This window comes from Elephantulus edwardii, unplaced genomic scaffold (genome assembly GCF_000299155.1).
Source record: "Elephantulus edwardii isolate Elephantulus edwardi_28Jun2011 unplaced genomic scaffold, EleEdw1.0 scaffold00007, whole genome shotgun sequence".
NCBI lineage: Eukaryota > Metazoa > Chordata > Mammalia > Macroscelidea > Macroscelididae > Elephantulus > Elephantulus edwardii.
Genome location: NW_006399757.1, coordinates 34,594,286 through 34,607,787, shown reverse-complemented (window position 1 = coordinate 34,607,787; position 13,502 = coordinate 34,594,286). Strand labels below are relative to the sequence as shown.

The 13,502-nt window shown below is 40.1% G+C and overlaps 1 pseudogene across 1 annotated transcript in view; it reads right to left on the bottom strand.

The window, feature by feature from the left end:
- Positions 1-856: 856 nt before the first annotated feature.
- The window catches only part of LOC102874491, a 24,429-nt pseudogene continuing 11,783 nt past the window's right edge, over positions 857-13,502 (bottom strand). The window contains exon 3 of the transcript XR_438830.1: positions 857-920. The product of XR_438830.1 is annotated as an apoptotic chromatin condensation inducer in the nucleus-like (transcript). The remainder of the gene's footprint in view (positions 921-13,502) is intronic.

Here is a 13,502-nt window from a genome sequence, read left to right as displayed (position 1 = left end):
AGATCTGCTGAAAACTGTGCACCTTGGGGGACCCTGTTGATTTTGAAATACCAGCTCCCAGAATCACAACGCTACACAAGTCACCCCAGTCATATGACAATCTAACACAAAGAGTGGAATAAAAAAAAATATTTTTTTAAGTCTAGAGAAAATATTTTTGCTTTAACACAATATAGACTATAACAGCAAGCCAAAGAATCATTTGAGAATATCTGTAGAGAGAAGAAAAGATTATTTTAGGTTATAAATCTGAATTCTGTCACTGGTCATGAATTATTAAGGGGATTTCAAAACAGATAAAAATGGTTTACTTATCTTACTTATACAGGAATAACAAATGCCACTATCTTCTCTTAAGGCATCTGAGATAGGAAAATCAGCCATGCAGAGTAATTAAATTCTCATTTTATGGATCAGGAAATAGAACCTCAGAGAGGTTAGTGTCTTGTTAGGTCACTTGATCCTGAAAGGGTTATTTTAACCCCTGCCTCTACCCTTGGCCTTGGCATCAATGGAAAATAGATATGTATACATCTGGTCAGTTGGTGGGAATTTCTCTAACAGCTTTGGACCCAAGGCCTCAGCACTGATGCAAAGCCTTAGACTACACCTGGTTTCTTCATTGTCAACAACCGTTTCCCTGTAGGATGAAATATCACAGAGTATTTGATTTGAGAGTTTTTCCTTACTGACTTCACTTTATAGGTGCAGAAAGAATTCTCTATTGACATGTTGTAAATTCCCCAAGCCTCATGGAATTCATAGCCTCTAAGCTGTGGGATGCTTCTCTCACGAGCCACTACCCCCTAAGGGTACCCCTAAGGAGAAGCACACTCTTCCCCACACACACCAGGGACTACTTCTTTTTCACAAAGAGAATACTTTCACTTTCATAGACATATTTATGAACTAATTCCTTACTGGAGCCAAACAAAGAGACTCAAAGGGAACTGTCATGTAAAATATGGTGGGCAGACTGCAATTTCCATCCCTGATGGAATATCTATTCAGTTTCTTAACTTGGGGATTCACTCCACCCAATTCCAAGCCCTGCCAGTGGTCTCCCAGTCCTCAGTAAAGGTCAGCAGTAGAATAGCAAGGTGACCTTAAGTTTCTATTTTTTTTAAAGACATGGAACACAATTCCCTCTTGTACTCAAAGTTCCCAAAAGATACACAAGATTGGGCATGGGTGGGAGGACAATTTTTCCCTATAGGCTCTGTGCCATGCGTGCATCAGAAAAGTAAGATATTAGACTCCCACTGGAGGAGGAAATGGATTTTTGCAAATATGGGCAGTCTTTTCCTGAAAATGTACAGCCTTAGGAACCCAATAGGGTCACTATGAATTGGAATTGACTAGATGACAGCAGAGGTAATTTAGTTTTATAATGTCTGGGAAACTGCATTACTAAGTAACGGGGTTCTTTGTGCTCACCCATGGGCAAGTTTAATAACTGGAAGTGCTAGAGAAGGTGTAAATAAAAGTCCAGGAGAGAAACTTGCAGGGCACCACAGAGAAGCTGTCTTGTGGTGTCTTTTCATCTTCTTATTCTATCTCCCAAAATCAGAGAAGCAAATGCAGGGAAGAAAGAAGTGAAAAGGAAGAAATTGTCTTGCTGCTCTCCATACCATTCATTCCAGACATCCAGAGTCATGGGCACAGACTGTGCTCAGTGACAGGAGTAGGGGAAAGAGAATTAAACCTCACTGGAAGTATTAAGACAAGATCTCTGGTGGTCTAGGTGTAAGAAGTGTCCTGTCAACCCAAAGACAAATAGTTTGAATCCAAAGTTGTTCAAAGGAAGAAAGATGGGCAATTTCATCCCATGTAATTTACATTCTAAAAAAAAAAATGGCAAGTTGTGGCTGACACTGAGAAGAATGTGAATCTCAGAGCACTTGATTGTGCTCATGAGGAACCTATACTTTTTTTTTTATGCAACAGCAAGAGGCAAGAGGTTTATTGCGGAGCTCCGGGCCGACACATATCTCTCGCAGGAGACAGAGGAGTCGACCTCGAGCAGACAAAGTTGGCTCTTTTTATACACTTTAGGGGGATACAACTGGGTATCAGCTTCTCATTGGGTGATGAAAGCACAGTTTGAATTCATTGGTTCGGTTTTCGCTCATGGTTTACACAGCATATTTGCACATAGCACATGTGGCAGTCACGTAGCACATGTGGCAGTTAGACAGATCTAAAGTCATCAGCATATTTGCCTAACTTCTGTGGTTAGCCATTAAGTATAGGGTGGTTTCACAAATTCTTAAGCATACAATGAGTTCAAACTCCAGGGCAGTGGAAAAGCACAAGACACATGGGTTATCAGTCGGGAAACAAAGGTACATGGGTTATCAGTCGAGAAACAACATCTGCTTGTTTGTCCTACCCTGTAGTTAGCTATTCTCGAAATACTGTTGCCCTGGGATCAGACTTTTCTTCCTGGAACACTGGGTGTGGGGAGGAACCTATACTTGAACCAGGAGGCTGTTGTGCGAATGGAGCAGGGGAACACTTTATGGTTTGGAATTGGGAAGGGAGGGCATCAGGGATGTATTCTATCTCCATACCTCTTCAATCTATATGCTGAGCAAATTATCCAAGAAGCTGGACTCTATGAAGAGGAGTGTGGTATCAGGATTGGAGGGAGACTCATCAATAACCTGCATTATGCAGATGACACAACCTTGCTTGCTGAAAGTGAGTAGTATTTGAAGCACTTAATGCAGAAGATCAAGGAATGCAGCCTTCAGTATGGATTGTGTCTCAGTATCAAGGAAACAAAGATTCTTACCACTGGACTAACAGGCTGTGTCATGATGGATGGAGAGGAGATTGAAACTGTTAATAGCATCATCTTGCTTGGATCCCTTGGTATGAGCAGTCAGGAAATAAGGAGATGTATTGCAATTGGAAAATCTGCAGCTAGGGACCTTCCCAAATTATTGAGGAGTAGTGATGTCAGTTTGAGGACTAAAGTGCATCTGATTCAGGCCATGGTCATTCGATTACTAGCTATGCACCCGAGACCTGGACAATGAATAAGAATTACAGAAAAAGAATTGATGCCTTTGAGCTGTGGTGCTGGAGAAGAGCACTGAACATTCAATGAATGGCCAAGAAAACGAATAGATATGTTTTGAAGAGGGTGCAGCCAGGGTGTTCTTTGTAGGCAAGAATGATGAAGCTTCGCCTGACATTCTTTGGATATTACTAGGATGTGCTATTCCTTGGAGAAGAACATGATGTTGGGAAGGGTGGAGGGAGGGTTGGTGAAGGTGAGGAAGGCCTTCAACCAGGTGGATTGACAAGGTGACTGCTGCAATGGGCACTTGTGTGTCAGGAAGTGTGAGGATGGAGCAGGATAGGACTGGTTTTGGATCTTTTGTTCATTGAGTTGCTATGAGTCATACTTGATTCAATCACATCTAACCACGACAACAACAATTCACAACCCCTGAAAACTCATTGGAGGGTCAGCTGAGTTAGTTCCTCCATGGCAATGAGTTGAGTTTTTGAAAAGTGTAGGAATAGATCTAAGTTTTAAGAACCTGAATGAAACTATTGCAATAACTGACAGGTAGTGGTGGTGGTGGTGATGGTGATGGTGGTGGTGGTGGTGTTAGGTATCATCAAGTTGAACATGACCCATAGTGACCCTATAAACAGCATATCCTAAACCTATCACAATCTCTGATACACTTGAGCCATTTCTGTCATCACTGTGCCAATCCACCTAGTAGAGGGCATTTCTCTCTTTCACTGTCCCTCCACATTTTCAAGCATGATGGCCCTCCAAGCCTTTCCTAGCAACATGCCCAATGTATGCGAGACAAAGGTTGACCATCTTTGCCTCCAAGGAGCACTCTGTCTGTACTTCTTCAAAACATATATATCTGTTTGTTCTTTATCCATGGAATATTTAGCACTCTTCTCCAACACCACAGCTCAAAGGCATCAATTCTTCTTTTGTCATTGTTTAGCTCTCAGTAGCATAACAAGTGATTGAAAAGACCATGGCCTGAATCAGGCATACCTTAGTCCTAAAAGACCACACGTTGGAGATGTCCCTGGCTGCAGACTTTATGATATATATATATATATATTGCAATATATCTCCTGACTACTGGAATCAAGTGTATTTATTGATTGTTGCTTATCTAAGTATGATGAAGTTGTTGACAATTTCAATTATTTTTCCATCTATCATGATGTTGCCTGTCAGTCAGTGGTTAAAATTTTTGTTTTCTTGATACTGAGATGCAATCTATATTGAAGGCTGCAGTGTTTGATCTTCTTCAGCAAGGTTGTATTTTCTGCATAACATCAGTTATTAAGTTTTCCTCCAATCCTGATGCCACATTCTTCTTCATAGACCCCAGCTTCTCAAATAGTTTTCTCAGCCTATAGGTTGAATAAGTATGGAGAAAGGACACCTTGATACGTTTTTGTTGAGCCATCAAGTCACCTATGACTCATAGCGACTCTATGTACAACAACCCTAAACTCTGCTCTATCCTGTGCCAATCTCATAGTCTCTGGCACACTTATCCCCATTACCCCAGTGACTGAATCCATTTCATCGAGGGTCTTTTTCTCCTGCGCTGTCCCTCCACCCTCCCAAACATGGTGTCCCTCTCCAAGGACAGGCCCCGCCTTGCAACATGTCCAAAGTATGTCAGATGAAACTTCAGAGACACATTGTTGTTGTTGTTATGTGCCATTGAGTCGCTTGCAACTCATAGCGACCCTATGTACAAGAGCTCTATACATTCTTCTATCCTGTGCCAACCTAGCCATCTCAAACACACTTATTCCCACCTCTCTAGTCACAGAATCAATCCATCTTAACAAAGGTCTTCCTCTCCTTCGCCGCCCCTCCACTCTGCCAAACATGATGTCCCTCTCCAAGGACCAGTCCCTCCTTGCAACATACCCAAAATATGTCAGACAAAGCTTCAGAATCCTTGACTCCAGGGAACATTCTGGCTTCACCCTATCCAGGACAAACCTGTTTGTTCTCCTAGCAGTCCATGGTATATTCAACACTCTTCTCCAGCACCACAGCTCAAAGGCATCAATTCTCCTATCTACCCTAGTCACTGTCCAACTCTCTGATGCATAGCACGTAATTGTGAAAACTATAGCCTAGATAAGGCACACCTTAGTCTCCAGTCTGACATTGTTGCTCTTCAGTACTCTTGAGAGGTCCCTCACAGCCAACTTTCCCAATGCAATTCGTCTCTTGATTTCCTGGCTGCTGTTACCAAGAGTGTTGACCATGGAGCTAAGTAAACGAAAACTGTTAACTATCTCAATCTCTTCACTATCCATACTGATGCTGCCAATTGGCCCAGTGGTTAGAATCTTTGTTTTCTTGATGTTGAGCTTCAGTCCATATAGGAGGCTGTAGTCCTTGATCTTCTGCAGCAAGTGCTTCAGGTCCTCCTCAGTTTCAGAGACACATACCTTTCTTAATTTTAAACAGGATATTTTTGTATTTGTCTGAACTCAATGGTAATGCCACTGGTATGCATATTGAGGGAGTCTTTTAGTCTTTTGAAAGTAAAGCAGTGTTCATCCAGATAAATTTGCATTTGGAACTAATACTCAAAACACATTTACTTTTGAAGTTTGATGAAACATTTTTTTACTTCATTATGCTCTAACTTGGAAGCAGGAGTGGCATCTACTTCCTAAATCACATACCTCTGGGAACTCTTATGAACTTGGATAAATTATGATAGTTCTAGAAAGGCTTCAGGTCTTTTGGTCATAGAGTCACTATGAGTCGGATAGGTTTCATATGAACACAGTTAAGTGATCTGGAGTTCCCATTCTTCAATGCCAACTATACTGTGTCGTGATCCACATAGCCAAATGCCTTTGCGTAGTCAATAAAGCATAAATAGACATTCTTCTGGTATTCTTTGCTTTCAGTCAGGATTCATCTGACATCAACAAAGATATCCCTGGTGCCACTGCCTCTTCTAACTCTAGCTTGAACTTCTGGCAATTCTGTGCCTATGAACTGTACTAGCTGTTTTTTAATGATCTTCAGCAGTATTTTGCTTGCAGGTGATATTAATGATAATTTTTTTAAGTAATTTTAACATTCTGTTGGGTAACCTTACTTGGGAACGGAAGCAAATATGGTTATTTTTCAGTCAGCCAGTCAGATGTCCTTCAAATTTCCTGGCATAGACTAATGAGCGCTTCCAGGGCTGCATCTGTCATATGAAGCATGCCAGTTGATATTCTCTCAATTCCTGGGGCCTTATTTTTTGCCAGTGCTTTCAGTGCAGCTTGAACTTCTTCCTTCATTACCACTGGCTCTTGATCATATAGTACATCCTGAAATATTTCAATGTTGGCCAATTATTTTTAATACAGTGATTCTGTGTATTCCTCCACCTTCCTTTGATGCTTCCTGGATCTTTCAAGATTTTTCCCTTAGCATCTCTAAGTATTGAAGTCTTAGTTCAAGTATGTCTCCACTGTAGCTAGTTTCCCAGACCTTGAGTGAAAAATTAAGATGATATGCTTAGTATGTAGTAGAATCCTCACTAGTAGAATAAGAGCCATTAAGCAGAAAAGGGTAAGTGGAAGACCCTGATTATGAGGCAAGAGGAAAAAAAATCACATACAATGTATTATTTTTGACAATTAAAATGTGTGCTGTTAGGACTTTGGAAAATGGCTTTGCTAACCATTACCTTAATTCCCTCTAGGGCTATTATCTTAAATGACCTCAAATGCAGAAACATAGTTCACTATTGATCAGTATCATCTATATCACCAAAAATTGTGGGTCATACATAAGAGGAAGAGATAGCCAAACTGGAGAGACTCTGGTGAGGGATAGCCTGATGGAGCCCTGGAGATAGAGCCAGAGTTAAAAGTTTTGTTTGCTGGACAATTGAAGGAAGAGATGATGTATGACCGCCATGAGACAAAGCTTGCTGGATGATTGAGGAAACCAGAGGCTTCTTGTATTTGTGCTGTTGTGTTGAGCCTAAACTTTCATTGGTGACTGAGAAGCTGTCTGAACTAGTTGAAGAACTGTGTCTTCCTGTTAATCTGGCTTTGGGCTGCTGTTCACAAACCTCAACTTTCACTGTGTGATATATCCTTTGCTTTCCCTATCTCCCAAGCTATTTCCCTAGTGAACCCCATAACTATGAAAAAAGTCTGTATGTCAATTTGTAATGAGCATCAGACTAGTTACTAGTAGAAATAGGTGCAGGAGCATGGAGGAACATGTCTGACCCTGTAGCTATTTATTTAGTATTGTGAGTATTATTGATTAGAATAGATGCCCTTTGTAGAGTTAATTGTGGCTAGACTCAGCCTTCCCTTATAAAATGCAAAGTACATCTCTCAAAGGATGCATATATTATATTCTCTATAATATTTTCAGTCAAGCAATTATTTGTTCCTCCAAAAACTAGATGGTTACTTGCAGACAATGGGGAACTCCAGCCAATTTAACCAAATTGTAGTCTTACTCTCTGTGTGAAATGGGGTATCCTGTCAGAACAGAACAATTTAACCTCTAGCACATTTTAACCCAAACCTCTGTGAGAAGTTCTATGGGGGCAAAGTCTTGGCTTTGTTTACTGTTCTAATCCTGGGTTCTAGAACAACAGTACTTGACACCTAGCTGTAATTCAGTATATGGATGAATGACATGTTAGCTATTATTATCATCCCCATTTACAGAGGAGTACTTGAGTTTTTAAACTCATGATTTGGTGATTTTCCTGCTTGTTGCTGTGATCAAGACAGGAACTCCAAGTTACGTGGGAAAATTAAGGCCCAGGTTTTCCCAGACCCCACCGTTTCCACTTTGATTTTTAGGTACTTGAAACAGTTCATTTCTGTGGTTAGACTATGGCTGTCTCTCCTACACAGGATGTCAGTTAGCCATGGCAGTACTCGGAAAACAAACTGACACAGCATATTTCTTCCCAAGCCTATCTTAAAGTCGCTCAATTCTATTACAATGACGAGTACAAAAGGTGGGGTGGGGTGGGGGGGGAATACAGCTTTTGTAAGCTTTTTTCAGGAGGTCATGTCAAACTCTTAGGCTAATGAACTGCTCTATTGCGTTCCCAAGACTGTATATAAATCTTTGCAGAAGCTGACTGCCATACCTTTCTTCCACAGAGCAGCTGGTGGGTTCAAATTGCTGACTTTTCAGTTAGTAACCAAGTTCTTCAACCACTATGCCATCAGGTCTCCTAACAACTCAACTTCAAACTTTATGGTTTAAAATAAAATTTTGTGGGTTTTCAGGACATAACCTGTATGATTTCTCCTAGGTTCATTCATGCCTTGATATGCAGCTGAGGAATCAGTGGGATTAAGTATAAATGTTGGCAAACTTTTTCTGTAAATGATAAGATGCGAAATATTTAAAGCTTTGATGTCCATATGGTCTTGTTGCCACTACTAAAATGCACTATTTTAGTGCAAAAGCAACCATTGACAATTGCTAAACAAATGAATGTGGTTGTGTGCTTGTCCAAAGAGAAGAAAACAGGACATAAGGATGTTGGGCCATAAGCATCTTTCTGAAAGGTCCAAAAAGAGTAAAAATAACACAGTCCCTCACTGCCACAGAGAAGAAAGTAGATAAAGAGCCCATAGCCTTGCTCCATCATTCCTGTAAAGCCTCACCAGCAACAAGAGGTTCATCTATTCATTGCTGACTTGTTTACCAGGGAAATAAGTTGGAGAGTGGGGGAGGCAAAGAACATCATCCAATACAAGTTCAGGTTTTAGCCCAAGTTCCAAGTCACAATTCCTCAATTAGTCCAGACTCTGGTTTCAGTTCAGTAGTCATATCCAAATCATCCAGCAGGGTTTCCTCAGAGTAGTTATAAATCAATATAGTCACTATGTAGTTACATAGTTTCAAGAATGAGAAAGAATAACAAAACTTTTCAACTGTGGCCAGCACAAATGCAAGAAGTCTCAGTTTATACCTTGTCACAGTTCCTCCACAGCAATGCCACAGTCTCTCCACTACCATCAGCAGGGTCTCGCTTTCACCAGGATCTTGCTCCAGTCTCCCTCATGTCTTGCTGCCACAAGCCTTGCTTACCTCAAGTCCTACTGTCCAGTATGGGAAGCACTCTTACTTTTATCCTAGTCCCACAGCTGTTGGTGATTTGCAAGACCATACAGATTTGCAAGACCATGTGCCTACAGTTAAGGTAGCTGGAGATCAGAGGGGGTTAACTGTAATGGCTTTTAAAAAGCCAACTTTTAGGCTAACACTACAGCACCAATAAAACGTTATTTGTGAATTCTGGAATTTGAATTTCATATACTTTTCATGTGTAAAAACATATTATTCTTCCTTTTATTTCCCTAGCTATTTAAAAATCATTCACAAATATGAGGAGGCTGAAATTTCCCCTATAATTAACCCATATTTTTATAGGAAGTGCTAATCCTCAGTAAGGTACCATCTCTTAGGGGCACAATGACATTTTGGGGGGCTATTTACTAGTGGTCAGATGATTAGTGGACTCTACTGGCACTCAATGGATTCTAGTCATCCTTCAGTTACCAGGATAATTCCACTCAAAGAACTGTCTCACTCCTCACATACATTTCCAGTGCCCTGTTATAAACTTAATAGATGCTAGGTACCAACTTAATTTTATGATAAAACACAAAACATTTCCATAAGGCTTTAACATACATTGGATTTTATAGAAACATTGTGGATTCCCTGGCATAGCCATAACCGGGCCACAGCTGAGGTCAGCGTCCAGACAGTACTGAGCACCCTCTGCAAACAGAGAATTCTGCCCAGCCTCCAGAGGATGTGGTGTCTGAACTTTCGTCTTAAAGATTAAGCTTACCCATTGTTATGTTGGCAACACTTAAGTCTCCGGAGATTGAATTTTTTAGGAGGATTGGACTGAACTAAATAAAAACCATAGGGAGACTAATAACAGGGCCTTTTCACAGTGCTAAGCTGTGAGAGGACCTCTGCCTCAGCCTCTCGCTTTTTTAGAATTCATTTCCTCATGTGCCTGCTTCCTTTCTGCATCCAGTTTACAACAAAACATGACTGCCATGTAAAACAAGGAATGACTATAAAGTAAATGTTTCTTCCAGAATTTTGCTAAGAACGATTCACCAGTTGGAACTATCATATTGCTGATGGCAATATCAATTGTGCTGTTTACATTGTCAATAATATACCAATCTTCATTCTATCTGTTCCTTTAGCCACAAGATTATCATAAAGACAAATTTCTTTATTTGATCCATGTTTTTTACTAAGTCAAAGAGAGACAAAAATATTCAATTTTATATTTATTTACTTATTGTTGTAATTTAAATAAAAATTTACAGTGAGGACTGATACTCCATACTGATTTTCCTTTTTCTCCTGAATGTGTTATTACAAACAGATTCAAACATGACGGTTTCATTATGTCTTCTGCTATTGTTGTACTTCATCAGATACCTAAGCCGCATATTGTTTAATTATAAATCACTTCTGTATTTTTAAGATTACCTCTATACTAACAGCTAGGAAATTATATTGGTTTGGTAAAAATTTATGTATAGATATAATATATATGAGTATATATAGAGAGAGACAGCCTTTGTGGCATGTTGTTTTTGAGTGCCATCAAGTCATAGGTGACTCATAGCGAGCTTATGAACAAAAGTCCTCAACACTTGTGTGACTTTCATCCTCTCTCCAGGTTCATAGGGTTTCTGCAGGCAAGCTATTATGGAAGTGGATGCCACTCCTGCTTCCAAGCTTGGTTTAATCAAGGAGCTCTACCAAACACTGTCCGCCATGGGTCACCATTAAGACATTTGACACCACATCAGTGTCACAGGGTTCAGCTTCACAGCAACAAGTTACCTTGGAAGCATAGTGTATAATGTATTGGGCTGCTAACTGAAAGACTGAAAGTTGAAATCCACCAGTCACTCTGAGAAAGGAAGAAATATGGGTAGTCCCCTCTATAAAGAGTTATAGCCTCAGAAATCAATGGAGGTTACTATGCACTGACTTACTGGCAGTGAATGTTTTGGCATGCTAGTTTTGTTTGGGATTTTTAGCATTTTTTTGTTTGAATGAAAGTTGACAAATCATATTAATTCTCCATTCAATCATTCATACCTATTTTGTTTTATAACATTAATTACAACTAATTAATATAATTAATTAACTACAAAGTCTGATCAGACTCTTACTGTATAATCTTTCACTTCATCTAACTTATCTACTCATTAGGTTTTAATCCCTTCTACCTCTCTTCCCCTCCTTGTTAGCCACTTAAGAGTGGTTCTGTGTGCAAACCTTTCCTTAGTTTTCTGTTACCATTTGCTATTATTATGTGCCACTGAGTTAGAACCGACTCACAGCTGACTCTCCAGCAGGTTTCTAGTCTGTAAATTGCTTGGGAGGAGATTGGCCATCTTTCTCCTGATAAAACAATGAATGCAAACTGCTTACCTTTGGGTTGACAGCACAACTTCTTACCACCAGGCCACCGTGATCTTACACAATAATTGTCCTTTTGTGACTGACTTATGTCATTCAGCCTCATTTATCCTACTTCCATCCATGACATCCATTGGTTCACAAATTCCTTACTGTTTTTAGTGATGCCCAACACTCAATTGTGTACCATAGTTTCTTTAGCCACTTGTCTGCTCATGGACACTTAGGCTATTTCCAACTCTGTGTATTGTAAATAATACTTCAACAAATATGGTGTGCATATGTCAGTTTGTGGCACAAATCCCATTTCTTTGAAATATGGACCTTATTGTGATATTGCTGCACCAAGTGGCATTGCTAGTCCTAATTTTAAAAGGAAGCTCATCAAGCTACTTTTCATAGTGGTTGCAACATTTCCACAAGGAGCACATGTGAGTTCCAATCTCCCCACCTCCTTGCCAACATTTACGGCATGCTGTCTTATTGAACTTTGCTGTTGTTGTCAGGGTGAAAGGATACCTCATTGTTGTTTTGATTTCAACTCTCTGAATAGCTAATGGTGGCTTAGTGGTAAGAAGCTATACTATAATTGCAAAGGCACTAAGTTTGAATCCACCAGGTGCTCCACAGGAGAAGGATGGGCAAACTCCTCCTATGTGATTTATTGCATTTGATAACCTACTGGAGGGTCAGTTTTGGGACAGTTCTGACTCAATAGCAAACAATGATGACGACAACAACAACAAGAAGTAAATAATTAATGAGAGAGCACTGGTGGCCTAGTGAGAAAGAACTGTGCTGCCGATCCAAGGGCAGGTGACTTGAATCCAACAGCTGTCCTGCAGAAGAAAAATGGGCAATTACAGTCTCTGAAAACTTGCTGAGGGGTCAGCTATGAGGTGATTCCAACTCCATGTCAGTGGCTTTGACTTTGACCAGCTAATGATCGTGAGCATTTCTTCACGTGTTTGCTGGCCATCTAAACATCTTGTTTGGTGAAGTGTCTTTTCATGTCCTCTACCTATTTTTACAACTGGGTTATTTGTCTTTTCCTCAATGAGATGTTGTTATTTTCTAGCAATGTTAGACATGAGTCCCTTATCAGATATGTCATCAATGCATATTTTTTCCAACCTCTATATTTTCTTTTCCCTCTTTTAAAGAAGTTTTCTGATGCATGTAACGAGTTCCTTTTTTTAAAAAAAAATTCTTTTTTCATTGGTGTGGAGCTGGGATCAGTTCATAGCTGACTCTTTACCAAGTTTCTGAGGCTGTAAATCACCAGGGGAAATATTTCCCATTTTTCTCCAGAGGAGCTGGAGGATTCAATCCACAAGAGAGGCATGGCCTTTGCATTAACAGCTCAACTTTCTGTGGGCTATGCCACCAGAGCTGCCTAGACCACCAGATCCATAGCTTCAGAAACCCAATGCAAGGGCTGAAAAGGGGCGAGTCACCCATGAGTTGGTTTTGATTTTATGGAGATGAGAGAGATTTCTTATTTAGGAAATGCCAGTCATCTAGTTTATCCTCTGAAGTACTGTCAGTCATATTTAATATATTTGATAGTGCATTTATGCCATAAATTAGAGCTCCTAAGTTTGCCCCACTTCTTTCTTTGATCATCTTTATTGTTTTAGGTATAGAAAGAGGATACAGCCCTAGCACACACTGTTGTGCCCATGAAATGCCCCTCAAAGAAATCCAGAAACACGTCTGAAATTTCAAGAGTGTTTATTGTTTAATTTTTCCACGCGTGGACACTTTTCCGCCTTCCTCAGAAAGGTGGTGAAGGGAAAAAGTCTTGAGTTTCCCCTCCCACTTGCTTTTATAGCTTTTTCTTAGGTGCCCCTGCTAGGGCAAAGAGATTGGTGGGCCAGGGGGTCAGTCATTTGGTCGGCGCTTTTTTTTTTAAACTAAGTCAGATTTTTATTATTTTCCATAGACCACATCATTTAATAATAAAAAAATAAAAATAAAAATAGAACAAAAGGAAAAGGTGGATATAAAG